Consider the following 13,556-nt stretch of genomic DNA (forward strand, 5'->3'; position numbering starts at 1 on the left):
CCTTAATAATTTATTTAGCCAAGACAGCAGTAAGAAATTCTAAAGGCAAATATGTAGGTTTATATAGTCATTAGCAAAACCTAGCTCCTTTAGCATTGAGAAGTTTTAATGAAGTAGTCAAAGGCCTGATAAAGACAAAACATAAAGCTTTGATTTTCCCATAAGACAAAAGAGAAAAGACCTTTGTTTACATTTTTAAAATCAAGAGCAGATCAACAATCCAAGAAAACTTTGTCTTTTTCACAGAGAGAAAAGCAGAATTTTAATCTTATACCAGTGTATTTTTAAAAAACATTCATTTCTGGGGCGCCTGGGCGGCGCAGTCGGTTAAGCGTCCGACTTCAGCTCAGGTCACGATCTCGCCGTCCGTGAGTTCGAGCCCCGCGTCGGGCTCTGGGCTGATGGCTCAGAGCCTGGAGCCTGCTTCCGATTCTGTGTCTCCCTCTCTCTCTGCCCCTCCCCCGTTCATGCTCTGTCTCTCTCTGTCTCAAAAATAAATAAACGTGAAAAAAAATTAAAAAAAAACAAAATAAAATCCATTCATTTCTTTCTTAGTCTGTCCTAACTGCACATAAAATTCCTTCCCAAAGATTTCCCTTTATGAACCTTCTACAACTTTCCTTTGCATTTAGGTTTTGTCCCAAGCCATTTCTCTCCAAACAACCAGTCTCATTTAGGACTAAATTACTTACTTTTACCTTCAACAAAAATGTATTCCTTATTACAAGTATCTTCTACTTTTCTACATACAGAGTTGCTTTCCTTATTTCCATCAGTCTTAATTACATTCAGCAGAATTTTAACTCTTAGAAACCTTAGACTCCGATGAAAACTAAGTAGTAACCAATCGTGAACTGTGACACCAGAATTTTTTAGATGGCAAATTTATGAATCAACTAAGCACAAAGCAGGTTTTCCAGCAGACCCAAATACCCTTAGTTTTTCTGCAATAAGTCAAAAGCATAAACCTTTGTTTAGTAATTAATGCTTTAACACCTTATCCTATTTGGAAAACACCTAGATGTCCAATGAATTTAACTTTAACTTATCATCCAAACAGAACCTTAAGGCTTCAGGTAGCCAAGAACTGAAAGCTGTCTTAACAACTACCCACGAAAACTTCTGAGACAGAGTTAGCCATCATTTTAAGTCGTCTTTTGGTTAACAAATTGCAACGGAGATAACACCGGTTTGTTTGGCCTTCAGTAAACCTAGGTAGAAAGAGTTTTACATATCTAATGCTGATAACTCTAAAGACATGTCTATCTTAATTAAGCCAACAAATTTAAATTAGTTTAAATACCGAATACATTCCACCTGTGTCCACTTAAAGTCAATCACTTTGTTCCCCATTGTTAATTTTTACTTGGGACATTGGCCAGGAAATCTAAAGTGGGCGGTGTAAGTCCAAGGGGGGTGCCCTTTGCTCCTTGACGGTGAGGGGAGGAGGAGGAGCTGATGGTGCCACAGGTATGGAAGATGCAGACTGTACCCACGATGGTGCAGAAACAGGAGGGGCGGCGGGGTGGGGGGGGGGGGAACGGGCTGAAGATGCGAGGTGCAGCCAGGAAGCCTGGAGGTGGATAAAAGCCCAGAGGACAGAGAAAGAGGTCTCCAAGTCCTAAAGCTCAGACAGATGAACAGGTGCAGACTTTTTTTTTCCCCCAACAAGTGGAAATGGCTAGTCTAGGTCAGACCACAGAATATAGGGAACTTCCCCAAAAAAAAGGAGTTTTGGCAGCTGCTTGAGAATATTCTTCAAAAATTTTTTACTGTGTATTTATTTTTGAGAGAGAGGGGGACAGGGCATGAGCAGGGGAGGGGTAGAGAGAGAGGGAGACACAGAATCCGAAGCAGGTTCCAGGCTCTGAGCTGTCAGCACAGAGCCCGACGTGGGGCTCAAACTCACGAACCTGAGATCATGACCTGGGCCGAAGTAAGACACTTAACCAACTGAGCCACCCAGGTGCCCCCTTTTTAAAAAATTTTAATGTTTATTTATTTTTGAGAGAGAGAGGGACACAGCATGAGCAGGGGAGGGGTAGAGAGAGAGGGATTAATATTCTTTAAAGTCTTCATCCTGAGGTAGGCCAACCAGAGACAATTGGCTCCAATTATCATAGTCATTAACCCAAGAAATGAGTGAGCCCCCACATACGGCTAGTATAACCTGAGTCTATTAGGAAGGAGGAACAGTGAGAGAGAGTGTCAGAGCTTCATTAAGGATGGCCTTCATTAAGGATGGTCCAGCGACCTAGGTTTATTCAGAGGAGGCCTGTTTAGACAATCATCCAATATATCAGGAGGGAGTTTATCAGCCTGGTTAGTGGTGAAACACATTCTGCAAGAGGCCCTCCATTCTGGATCCTGACCTAGGGCCATGAAAGCCCGGACATAGGGTACCTCAGTCCATTCGCCCTGTTTCCTGCAGAAGAGATCTGATAGATCTTATTAACGCCATGCAGTGTTACAGAAGATCAGTCCCTTCCTAAATTTTGCAATCTGAATTGATTCCAGGGGGTTAAGAGGCAACCCAAGGGAGATTCCTCGGGGACTGAAGAAGATCCCATGTTTCTAGGAAAGTAGAGAAGGTCCGTTACCAAAACTCCCCCCCCCCCCCCGCCAACTCCCCGGTGGAGTCCCACACAGGATGTGTCAGAGGTTCCTGGTGTCAAAGCGACCTGAGGCATCCCTCACACAAAATCACTATGATCACCGACTAGCCACTAAGGGCCCCAGAGAAAGGATGCTAGCGTCCCTTCACTTCCCCATTGCACCCTAGGCTACAAACGGGTGCCGGGTGTATGGACCGAAATACCATGCCATGCCTTGAAAGCCATGCCGTAAAAGGCCGTGCTGTAAAGGCCATGCCTCAGTTTACCTTGTCTTGAGAAGCATGCCACTAAGGTCTTGCCTTCGTTTCCCTGATGGCTGTGCCATTTTTAACCCATGGAAAATACTAGAAAAGTTTTACAAGGGGGAATTGCCCAATTCTGTAATTTACGTGTGGATAGAGGACATTGACAGAAAACAGTAAAGACAGAAATCCATCATGATCTAAGTGACATTCCAACACATACAGTCTTTATAGCCAACTTCCTTAGGAAATGGTCCCTGGTTGGGTTTTAATTCAATTGAGTACTGGTTTCAACTGGCTCCCAGTGGGGTCTCCTGGCCCAAAGGGGCTAGACCAGTGATGTGGAGGCGATCACATTAGACCAATATGGAGGAAACCTCACACAGGAGTCTTAAGATTGGCAGCCACTTAGGTGGCTGTCCTGTGCCCAAGACGGACGACTTTGTATAAGGACAGGAATAAAGAGAGGGCATCGAGTTTCTGGGTCTCATTACCATTCCGGCCAGGGTTACTAACTTCCAGCCAAAAAGCAGGCTTTCTCCTCCCTATGCAGTAGCTGGAGGATTGCAGCTGAGCAATTGATGTTCCAATAAGACCATACTCCCTGAAAAGCCCCTGAAGTGAGAGTAAAGGAAGAAAGGAGAAACTCCTCACCAAGTTTGCACCAAGGCTCAGAGTCCAGATGAAAAGACTCAAAGCCCCACGTTCAGGCGCCAAATGATGGGGTTCTTGAGCAAACGGCTAAGAAAGAATTCTCGAGACATCTTTGGTGCAAAAAGGTGATTTTATTAAAGCACGGGGACAGGACCTGCGGGCAGAAAGAGCTGCACTGGGGTTGTGAGGAGTGACTGATTATATACTTTTAAGTTAGTGGGGGTTAGGGATCGCGTAGGTCTCTAAGAAACTTGAAAGCAAGGCTTTTAGGACCTTGAGGGGTTAGCTACTGTTAAGATAAGGTTACTTTTAGTCTTTAATAAAACAAAACCATGAAGGAAGTAAGGCAGTCACGAGTTGCTTGAGGAAGGTCACGCTCTGCGTGTTTCAGGTGTCTATCAGTGGGCTGCAGGCTGTAAAGAGATTTAATTTCAGCTACATTTCTCTTGCCTTTGTTTCCCTTCTCACTGTACATACCTCTTTCTTCACACTTACATGTTATAAATTCTCTATTTTTAATGTGTATTTATTTTTAAGTTTATTTCTTTATTTTGAGAGAAAGAGAGGGAGAGAGAGAGAGAGCAAGTGAGCCTGAGCAGGGGAGGCGTAGAGAGAACGGAAGAGAGAGAATCCTAAGCAGGTTCCATGCTGTCAGCGCAGAGCCTGACATAGGGCTTGAACCCATGAAACTGTGAGATCACGGCCTGAGCCAAAATCAAGAGTCAGACACTTAACCAACTGAGGCACCCAGGCACCCCCTAATGTTTATTTATTTTTGAGAGAGAGAGCACGAGCTGGGGAGGGACAGAGAGGGGGGTGGAACAGAGGATCCAAAGCAGGCTCTGGGGTGACAGCACAGAGCTGGACGCGGGGGCTCGAAGTCACGAACTGCGAGATCATGACCTGAGCCGAAGTCAGATGCTTAACCGACTGAGCCACCCAGGCGCCCCAGAAATTTTCTATTGTCTTATCTGTCTTACTGGATTCTGAGTGCCTTGAGGGTAAGGACCACAACTGTAAACCCCGGAACCTAGCATAATGCCTTGTACTCCGCAAGTCCTCAGTAAGTCCCCCCCCAACCCCGCCTTGGTACTTTTATGGTTTTATTAACATAAACACAATGTGCATATGAGCTGTCTATTCACTTTTCTTCGTCGTGCAGCCTGGCATCAGGACTGGTGACTCTGATGGACAGTTGGGCTGTTCTTTCCACCATGGCTTCGCGGGTCTCCGGGGGGACACATTGTAGACAATCCCTGCACAGTGAGATTTGCTGCGCATCAGCAGCACTTCAAGCTCCCTGGTGTTGTGGACTAGGAACTTCCAGAAGCCACTGGGCAGCACATGCTTGGCTTTCTTGACGCTCCCATAACCAGTGTTGGGCATCGACTTCTGGGTACCCTATTGTCAATGCCTCTGGTTTACCACCAGTCGCACTTGATTTTGACAGATCGGTCTGACTGGTGCCGGATGAACTTTTTGGTCCTCTTTTTAATGATCTCAAGCTTCACCAAAGGTCTGAGGGCAGCCGTGATGCCAAGTAGGAGATGGCTGCTCACCCCCAGTGAGCGGCGAGGAAGAGAGGGGCTTCATTAAGCTTTCACTGAATTAAATGAACTGTGAGGGGATAAAGAAATATGTGTTGCTGTCACCAGGACGTCCTATAAAACTCTTCATAGTCATTACCCTAGTGACCCCACACTGGAATATACTTCCAGGAAGTAAGCTGAAAGAAAAGAATCTTTATTGCCAAGATTTATAAAGAGCCATATTTATCACTGGAGGGGGCAAATGCAGGCAATCAGAATGTCCAGTGAATTAAGGACCCAAACTGTAAACAATGGTAAACCAATGTGGTAAAATATACAGTCATTAAAAAGAAAGGTGAGTGGTTGCAAAAAAAAAAGGAGGAAAACGCAGAAAATAACAGTTGTTGGCAAAGATGAGGAGAAACTGGAATTCTTGTGTGTGTTGCTGGTAGAATTACAAAATGATGCAGCACCTATGCAAAAATGTTGGACAGTTCCCCAAAAAGTTAACCATGGAGTTACCATATGACCTAGCAATACCACTCCTGGGAATATACCCCAAAACCTGTACATGATGCTCCCAGGAGCATTATTTATAATAGCCAAAAAATGGAAATAACCTAAATGTCTTTCAACCGATGAATGGATGAACAAAATGTGTGTGTCCACACGGTGGAATATTATTCACCCACAAAAAGGAATGGCGGCCTGATCCGAGCTGCAACGTGGATGAACCTTTAACCATTATGCTGTGTGAAAGAGGCCAGGCACAAAGGACCATATATTGTATGGCTCCATTTGTATGAAATTGCCAGAACAGGTAAACCCATAGAGACAGAAAGTGGACTAGTGATTGCCAGGCAATGAGGGTGAGGAGGACGGAGAATAACTTCTAACAGGCATGGGGTTTCTTTTGGAGTGATGAAAATGTTCTGGAATTAGTGGTGGCACAACCTTGGGAATATATTAAAAACTATTGAAATGTACCCTTTAAAATTTTATGTGGAGTGAATTTTTATCTCAATTTAAAAAGGTAAAACAGCATGGTATTTAAAGGAAAAGCACAAAATAACACATACAAACTTCTTCCAACCAAAAATGTATTGATGGCCAGTAGGGAAAGACAGAAGAATACCAGGAATTGGGTGTTTTATTATTTTATTTATTATTATTATCGGGCCTTTTATTATTTTGGTAGAGTTGCTTCAAATGTACTACCTTTAAAGACATATCTGCCAGAACATTATAGCAAAGTGTGCAGAGCTAACACCGTAGAACTGTAAAGTCCTACAATTTAGCATAAAACCATACAGTTCTAACATTCTATAAAGTGGGAAGGGATAAATAAAGGAATAAGGCTTGCAACTAAGGCAATAGGTAAAAAGCCAAGGGAGAATTAAGTAGGATAAAGCACTCTTGATAGGTTATTTTTAAAAATCCCATCTTTATCCAGGCACAGCCTTTAAATTGTATGCAGTGCTAGAAATTTCATTTGAGAAATGAAAGCCTAGGTATATATTAGAAGAAATAATTCTCTCATGAGGAAGGTGCCTGTGGCTGGGGTCCCTGGCAGCCATGGTCACCGTCACCCTGGTCCTGCAGAAGAATTATTCCTTTTTTTTTTTTTCAAAAAATGTTTTATGTTTATTCATTTTTGAGAAACAGAGAGAGACAGAATGTGAGCAAGGATGGGGAGAGAGAGGGAGACACAGAATCCGAAGCAGGCTCCAGGCTCTGAGCTGTCAGCACAGAGCCCGACGCGGGGCTCGAACTCACAGACCGTGAGTTCATGACCTGAGCCGAAGTCAGAAGCTCAACCGACTGAGCCACCCAGGTGCCCCTTGAGTGTTCTAAGAATACTTAGCTCTTCTAAATTTAGAAAAGTGTTTAAAAGCACATGTAATAATGATGACTGTAAAAGTGCCACTCACCTGCTATAAAGAAAATGTTTTAAGGAGATGGATATGATTGTCATTCTATAATTCATTTAGAAAATTAAAAACACACACACAAATGTAATAGAACTGCCCTACGACCCAGCAATAGCACTACTGGGAATTTATCCAAAGGGTACAGGAGTGCTGATGCATAGGGGCACTTGTACCCCAATGTTAATAGCAGCACTTTCAACAATCGCCAAATTATGGAAAGAGCCTACATGTCCATCAACTGATGAATGGATAAAGAAGATGTGGTTTATATATATACAGTGGAATACTACTTGGCAATGAGAAAGAATGAAATCATGCCATTTGCAGCAACGTGGATGGAACTGGAAGCTATTATACTGATTGAAATAAGTCAGTCAGAGAAAGACGGATATCATGTTTTCACTCATACGTGGATCTTGAGAAACTTAACAGAAGACCATGGGGGAAGGGAAGGGGGAAAACTCGTTACAAACAGAGAGGAAGGGAGGCAAACCATAAGTGACTCTTAAATGCAGAGAACAAGCTGAGGGTTGATGGGTGGGGGGAGAGGGGAAAATGGGTGATGGGCATTGAGGAGGGCACTTGTTGGGATGAGCACTGGGGGCTGTATATACGTGACGAATCACAGGAATCTACCCCAAAACCAAGAGCACTCCGTACACCCTGTATGTTAGCTAATTTAACAGTACATTATATTAAAAAAAATAAATTAAAAAATGTAATAAAGATGGTTATAAGAGTGCTGTGCTACTTTGAGAAGAGTGCCACTTAAGGGAATCGGTGTGATAAACATTCTGCAATGCTCTTAACAATGTTTTTAAACACATGCAATGGAGACCGTTGTAAGTGTGCTACGTGCCTGCTACTTTGACAAGAGTATCATTCCAGAGTCATTTGACTAACTTGAGAGAGAGGGAGTTTAGAAACACGACCCCATTGAGTTTTATGAACTCCTGAGTTCATCTTCCAGTTGTGCCTGCGTGAATCTGACCCCAAACAGCGTACCATAGATAGAACTACAGTAAGAGACAGACCGTCACCAGGGCGCAAACTGACCACCAGGGGGCATATACGCAGCAGATCTGAAGAGCACTGTGCCGGCTGGTGAAAAGGGAACTGATGTGAAAAATACAATCCACGGTAGGCTGGGCAGATCTCATGACATGAACCAAACCAGTCAATTGCCCGCTTACACAAAAATAGCAACATTTTCTATAGGATTTAAATTAAAAAAAATTTTTTTTGAATGTTTATTTATTTCTGAGACAGAGAGAGACAGAGCGTGAGTGGGGGAGGGGCAGAGAGCGAGGGAGACCCAGAATCCGAAACAGGCTCCAGGCTCTGAGCTGTCAGCACAGAGCCGGACGCCGGGCTCAAACTCACAAACCGTGAGATCATGACCTGAGCCGAAGTTGGTCGCTCAACCAACTGAGCCACACAGGCGCCCCTGCAGTCTCATAACATAATATCACATGCCCAGATACAATCCAAAATTACTTGGCATATAACAAAATAGGAAATCTCAACTCACATGGGGAAAAAAAAACAAACAAAAAAAACCCAACAATCAACAGGCACCAATGCTGAAATGACGCAGACGTTGGAATGATCAAAAAGAAGACATTAAGGCAAGTATTTTAAAAATGTCGTATGAACATTGTTGAATGAGAAGATGAAAAGTCTCAGCGAAGACATAGAAAATATAAAGAACCAAACGGTAATGCCGTAATCATAATTTTTTTTAATTACTGCATAGACTCTGTATTGGTTTTCTATTGCTTCTGTAACAAATTACTACAAACATAAGGATTTAAAACAAAACAGGGGCGCCTGGGTGGCGCAGTCGGTTAAGCGTCCGACTTCAGCCAGGTCACGATCTCGCGGTCCCTGAGTTCGAGCCCCGCGTCGGGCTCTGGGCTGATGGCTCAGAGCCTGGAGCCTGTTTCCGATTCTTTGTCTCCCTCTCTCTCTGCCCCTCCCCCGTTCATGCTCTGTCTCTCTCTGTCCCAAAAAAAATAAATAAAAAAACGTTGAAAAAAAAATAAAAAAAAAATAAAGTACAGTTGACCTTTGAACAACTCAAGGGTTAGGGGTGCTGACCCCTAGCACAGTCCAAAATCCACGTATACCGTTTGACTCCCCAGAAACTTAACCACAAATAACCTACTGTTGAGGGCAAGCCTTATTGATAATATAAACAGTCAATTAACATATAGTTTGTGTGTTGCATATATTATATACTGCATTCTTATAATAAAGTAACTTAGAGAAAGTGAAATCTCGAGAAAATCATAAGAAAGGGAATGGAGGGGGATGGGTGAAAGGGGTGAAAGGGGTGAAAGGGAATGGAAGGTACAGACTTCCAGGTATGGGATGAATAGGTCATGGGAATAAAAGGTAAAGCATAGGGCAACGTGAGGCTCGAACTCACGGACTACAAGCTTGTGACCTGAGCCGAAGTCGGACACTTAATTGACTGAACCACCCAGGAGCCCCCAAAAAAAATTGCATACAAGTGGACCCGCGCAGTTCAAACTCATGGTGTTCAAGGGTCAACTGTGCCCCAAAGATCATAGAATTCAACTCCTTCATTGTATTGATGTGAAAAGTGAGGTCTCTAGAAAGATGAAGTGATTGTCTTGAATCACAAGGTCCTGTAATCCTGTAGTTTAATACAATAACCACTTTTCCACTATTATAGCTTCCTTGGCTTTTCTGAGCACGTGTCCATACACATTCCTTTAATTATAAATAACAGAAACCTGCCCTAGCTAGCTCAAGCAAGAAGGGAAATCGTTGAAAGAAGTTGGGGTCCCTGATGGGACTCAAGATCAGGAGTGCAAATAAGCATCAAGAATAAACTCAAGTTGGGGGCACCTGCGTGTCTCAGTCAGTTAAGCGTCGGACTTTGGCTGGGATCATGATCTCGAGGTTGGTGAGTTTGAGCCCCGCATCGCCCGCTGACAGCACAGAGCCTGCTTCGGATCCTCTGTCTCCCTGTCTCTCTGCCCCTCCTCTGCTCGCTCTGTCTGTCAAAAATAAAGAAACATTAAAAGAAAAAAATAAAGGATAAACTAAAGTTGAAACGATGGACTGTCCATTTCCTTCCCTCTTCCACACACCTTCCAATTTTCCCTTCTTCTGTTTCCATCCACACGTTAGTCTCACTCTTCCTTTGAGCCCGGACCATCTCCCCAGGCCACGCAGCCGAAAAACAGTAGCTGCCGAGTTTTACGTGTTGCAGGTCCGACCTCAGGCTCTTACTAGGTCCCAGCTCCTAGAATATCTCAGAAGAGAGAAATGTTCCCAAGGTGGCATTCGATGTGTCCTCACTGACTCCACTGTGATCAGAGAGCAGCATGACGGTGTAAAACTAGTTCCACAGTAAACCGGGGATTATGGATGGAAGGTAATTCTAGGAAGCGAGTCAAAAAGTAAGTAGAATATAAGCATGAAAGTAGGTTTTCCAGTACAAGTACCTACTATGTTTTGCTCTCGCACACCTTCCTATATGGCTTATATTGAAACGCATTTTCTAGGTTTACTGACTTGATAAAATCTACCCATTTGTATATTTCGTCAATTAGTTAAGTGAAGTTTTCCAGTTTTCTCTTTCACTAGAATATTGAAACAAACCTTGTTATCATCTTGGATGGTGCTGGCAAGGAAGCTTCTTCAATTCTTCTCCCCTTTCTTTCCACTGAAGGGAGGGAAATTCTCCTCCCCGGAAGGATAGACCGTTTGTTCCCCCCTCACCCCCCAACCTCTTCCCCAAGCACAAAGTGGTTTAACTGCTTGATAAGACATGCAGAACAGGCTCTGGGTGTTCCCTCTTTGGGAGTGGCCCGTCCTCCAGACTCGCTCTCAGCAAGCCCGTCCCCACAAGGGAGACCCGGAGATGCCTGGCTGTGTCAGGGTCCAGCTTCGCAAATTCAGTTCGAGGAGGATGTATTGGGAAGTACATCTGGCTGAGATCCAAACCATCTTCTCCCACTCAGGTCTTCCAGTAATGAAGCCGATTTGGATCCCCAGCTGTCTGACTCCTGTGTCTGCTTCTCCATTAGTTGCCCCTCATCGAACCTTAATACATAGCTGTTCACTCAGAGGAGAAAAAGAAAAACAAAACAAAACAAAACTTCTTTTGCGGAGTTATATTACCATCTGGAAGCCTTTGGTGATTTGTATAAGGTATTTCGTATTTTTCCTTGTAGATCACAGGTTTGTTCCCAATGGTCACATTTGCCAAATGAAGGACCTCTAGATAAGTAAGGTATTCATGAGCTGACTTCCAAAGAAACTGCCTGATTCATACCCTCCTACCCTCGCCTGGTTTTAGATTGTATTTATTTTCCTCTCCTCCTTAGGAAAAGAAGCCTTTTTGAAGACCTGCTTTCTTTGTGGGATCAATGCTATCTCATATTATCTTTAATTCATTTTTGTAGCCAGAAGTTCTAGTTATTCTACATTTAAAATTAATCCAGCTTAATTCCCTGTATCGAAATTCCCTCAATTCAAAGTCAGAACACCTGGCTTCAAGCTTTGGCTCGGCCATCCACTAATTGTGTGATCTTTGCCAAGTCAGTTTCTCCTCTTGGCTCCTTTTCCTCCTCTTTAAGTGAGAAGGCTGAAGTAGATAATACTGAGATAGGGAAACTGAGGAGACTCCATTTTATTTGTTTGTTTATTTATTTATTTACTTACTTAAATTCAAGTTAGTTAACATACAGTGCAGCTTTGACTTCAGGAGTAGAACCCAGTGATTCGTCTCTTACTTATGACACCCAGTGCTCATCCCAACAAGTGCCCTCCTTAGTGCCCATCCCCCATTTAACCCCCCCCCCCCACCTCCCCTCCAGCAGCCCTCAGTTTGTTCTCTGTATTTAAGAGGAAGAGACTCCATTTTTAAAAGGCTCCATCTCGGGGCGCCTGGGTGGCTCAGTCGGTTAAGCGTCCGACTTCGGCTCAGGTCACGATCTCGCGGTCCGTGAGTTCGAGCCCCGCGTCGGGCTCTGGGCTGATGGCTCAGAGCCTGGAGCCTGCTTCCGATTCTGTGTTTCCCTCTCTCTCTGCCCCTCCCCTGTTCATGCTGTGTCTCTCTCTGTCTCAAAAATAAATAAACGTTAAAAAAAAAAATTTAAAAGGCTCCATCTCTGTTTTCCTGCTCGGCCCTATTGACTCATGTTCTGTATTTCTATTTGCATCTGAGTAAAAACCAGAGAAGCTACTCGGGTTCCCACTCCAAGGGGGAAAGCAAGAGAGTTCATCATTTTTCGTCCTCAGGCCCCAAACACCTGACAGGATCTAAGAAGAGCCGGATCCCAAATATGTTCCAGAACGTTAGCGTCAAACAAACCTGGCTGAAGGTGGCATCGGTAGTCCCCACCTTCAACGATTTATGGAATACCACCTATCGGAGCACCTGGGTGGCTCAGTTGATTGAGCATCCAACTCTTGGTTTCGCTCGGGTCATGATCTCATAGTTTCATGAGTTCAAGTTCTGCATCAGGCTCCTTGCTGACAATATGGAGGCTGCTTGGGATTCTCTGTCTCCCTCTCTCTCTGCCCCTCCCCCACTCATGCTGTCTCTGTCTCTCTCAAAATAAATAAATATATTTAAAAGAAAGAAAGGAAGGAAGGCAGGCAGGAAGGAAGGACGGAAGGGAGAAAACCTATTATTCACCGGTCACTCACCTTTGATGGGACCGACCCTGGATTCCTGAAGGAACACGTATACAGGACCCCTTTCCAATAGAAACCGCTAACCCCAAGCTACAATGAGACTAACTCTCCTTTCCTTTCTGAGTCTCCCAGGCACTCATCTGTTATTCTCTGTCACTCGTGCTATTCAGTAAACTCTGTTTTCACTTCTTCCTAGCTTGCATTTGACTTCTACCCTGTAGCCTCTTGCCTGGTCCTGCAGGACCCCCCCCCCCCCACCCCCCACGATGGATCCTTGGCCCCAGCCTGCCTGCATCAATATCTCAGCTAAGTTCCCTTCCCAATCTAACAATCTATCATTTACTGTTGCCAATAATGTAATGCCATGTCTGGTGGAAAGAGAATAAGAAGTTAGGATTCTTATGGGATAAAGGTCTAAGCTACATTTATTCTTTAGTAACCTATTAGTAGTTTATATAGTAAAGGAGGTCTTAAGATAACCTGCTTGGATACAGATAAAAGAAGCCCAGATCGCAAACCTTTGTTATCGAAGACCCTGCTGACGTGTCCTGGAGGGCTCAAAGCCCAAAGGAATGGAAAAGAAATTTCTTTGGCCCAGGGTGCAACCGAAAAGCTGCCGGCAGGGCAGAGGCCAATAGAGGCCAATAGCCATATGGTTGGCCTTGGACTTGGGGAGTACGTTGGTGGCAGCAATAAGAACCTGTTTGTCTGAACCCCACCCTAAGCCTGAGACCTGAGTCAACCTGCAGGTGCTTCCTGGCAACTGAGGACACCTGGGCAAACATGAAGAACTCTGAACCCGGTTGGTACATAAGAAAGGAGTTGAGACTGTAAGATTTGACATTTTTATTAAGGCTTTTTTTCCATTATGGAGTACCAAATTGAAAAACACAGAAACACAGAAAA

General features: G+C 44.0%; 1 long non-coding RNA gene across 6 annotated transcripts; it reads right to left on the reverse strand.

Moving 5' to 3' along the window:
* Positions 1-4,898: 4,898 nt before the first annotated feature.
* Positions 4,899-13,268, reverse strand: LOC128311291 (uncharacterized). 6 transcript variants are annotated; one of them, XR_008289625.1, is made up of 3 exons: positions 10,094-11,799; positions 9,849-10,000; positions 4,899-5,128 (listed from the first exon to the last, which is right to left on the reverse strand). It is a non-coding gene; the product is annotated as an uncharacterized LOC128311291 (long non-coding RNA). The 6 variants fall into 6 exon arrangements; XR_008289626.1 differs by lacking the exon at positions 4,899-5,128 and adding an exon at positions 12,663-13,268 and having other exon boundaries at positions 9,183-10,000; positions 10,094-11,070; XR_008289623.1 differs by lacking the exon at positions 4,899-5,128 and adding an exon at positions 12,663-13,265 and having other exon boundaries at positions 9,183-10,000; positions 10,094-11,063.
* Between the last annotated feature and the right edge of the window lie 288 nt (positions 13,269-13,556).

This window comes from Acinonyx jubatus, chromosome A3 (assembly GCF_027475565.1).
Source record: "Acinonyx jubatus isolate Ajub_Pintada_27869175 chromosome A3, VMU_Ajub_asm_v1.0, whole genome shotgun sequence".
Classification (NCBI taxonomy): Eukaryota; Metazoa; Chordata; class Mammalia; order Carnivora; family Felidae; genus Acinonyx; species Acinonyx jubatus.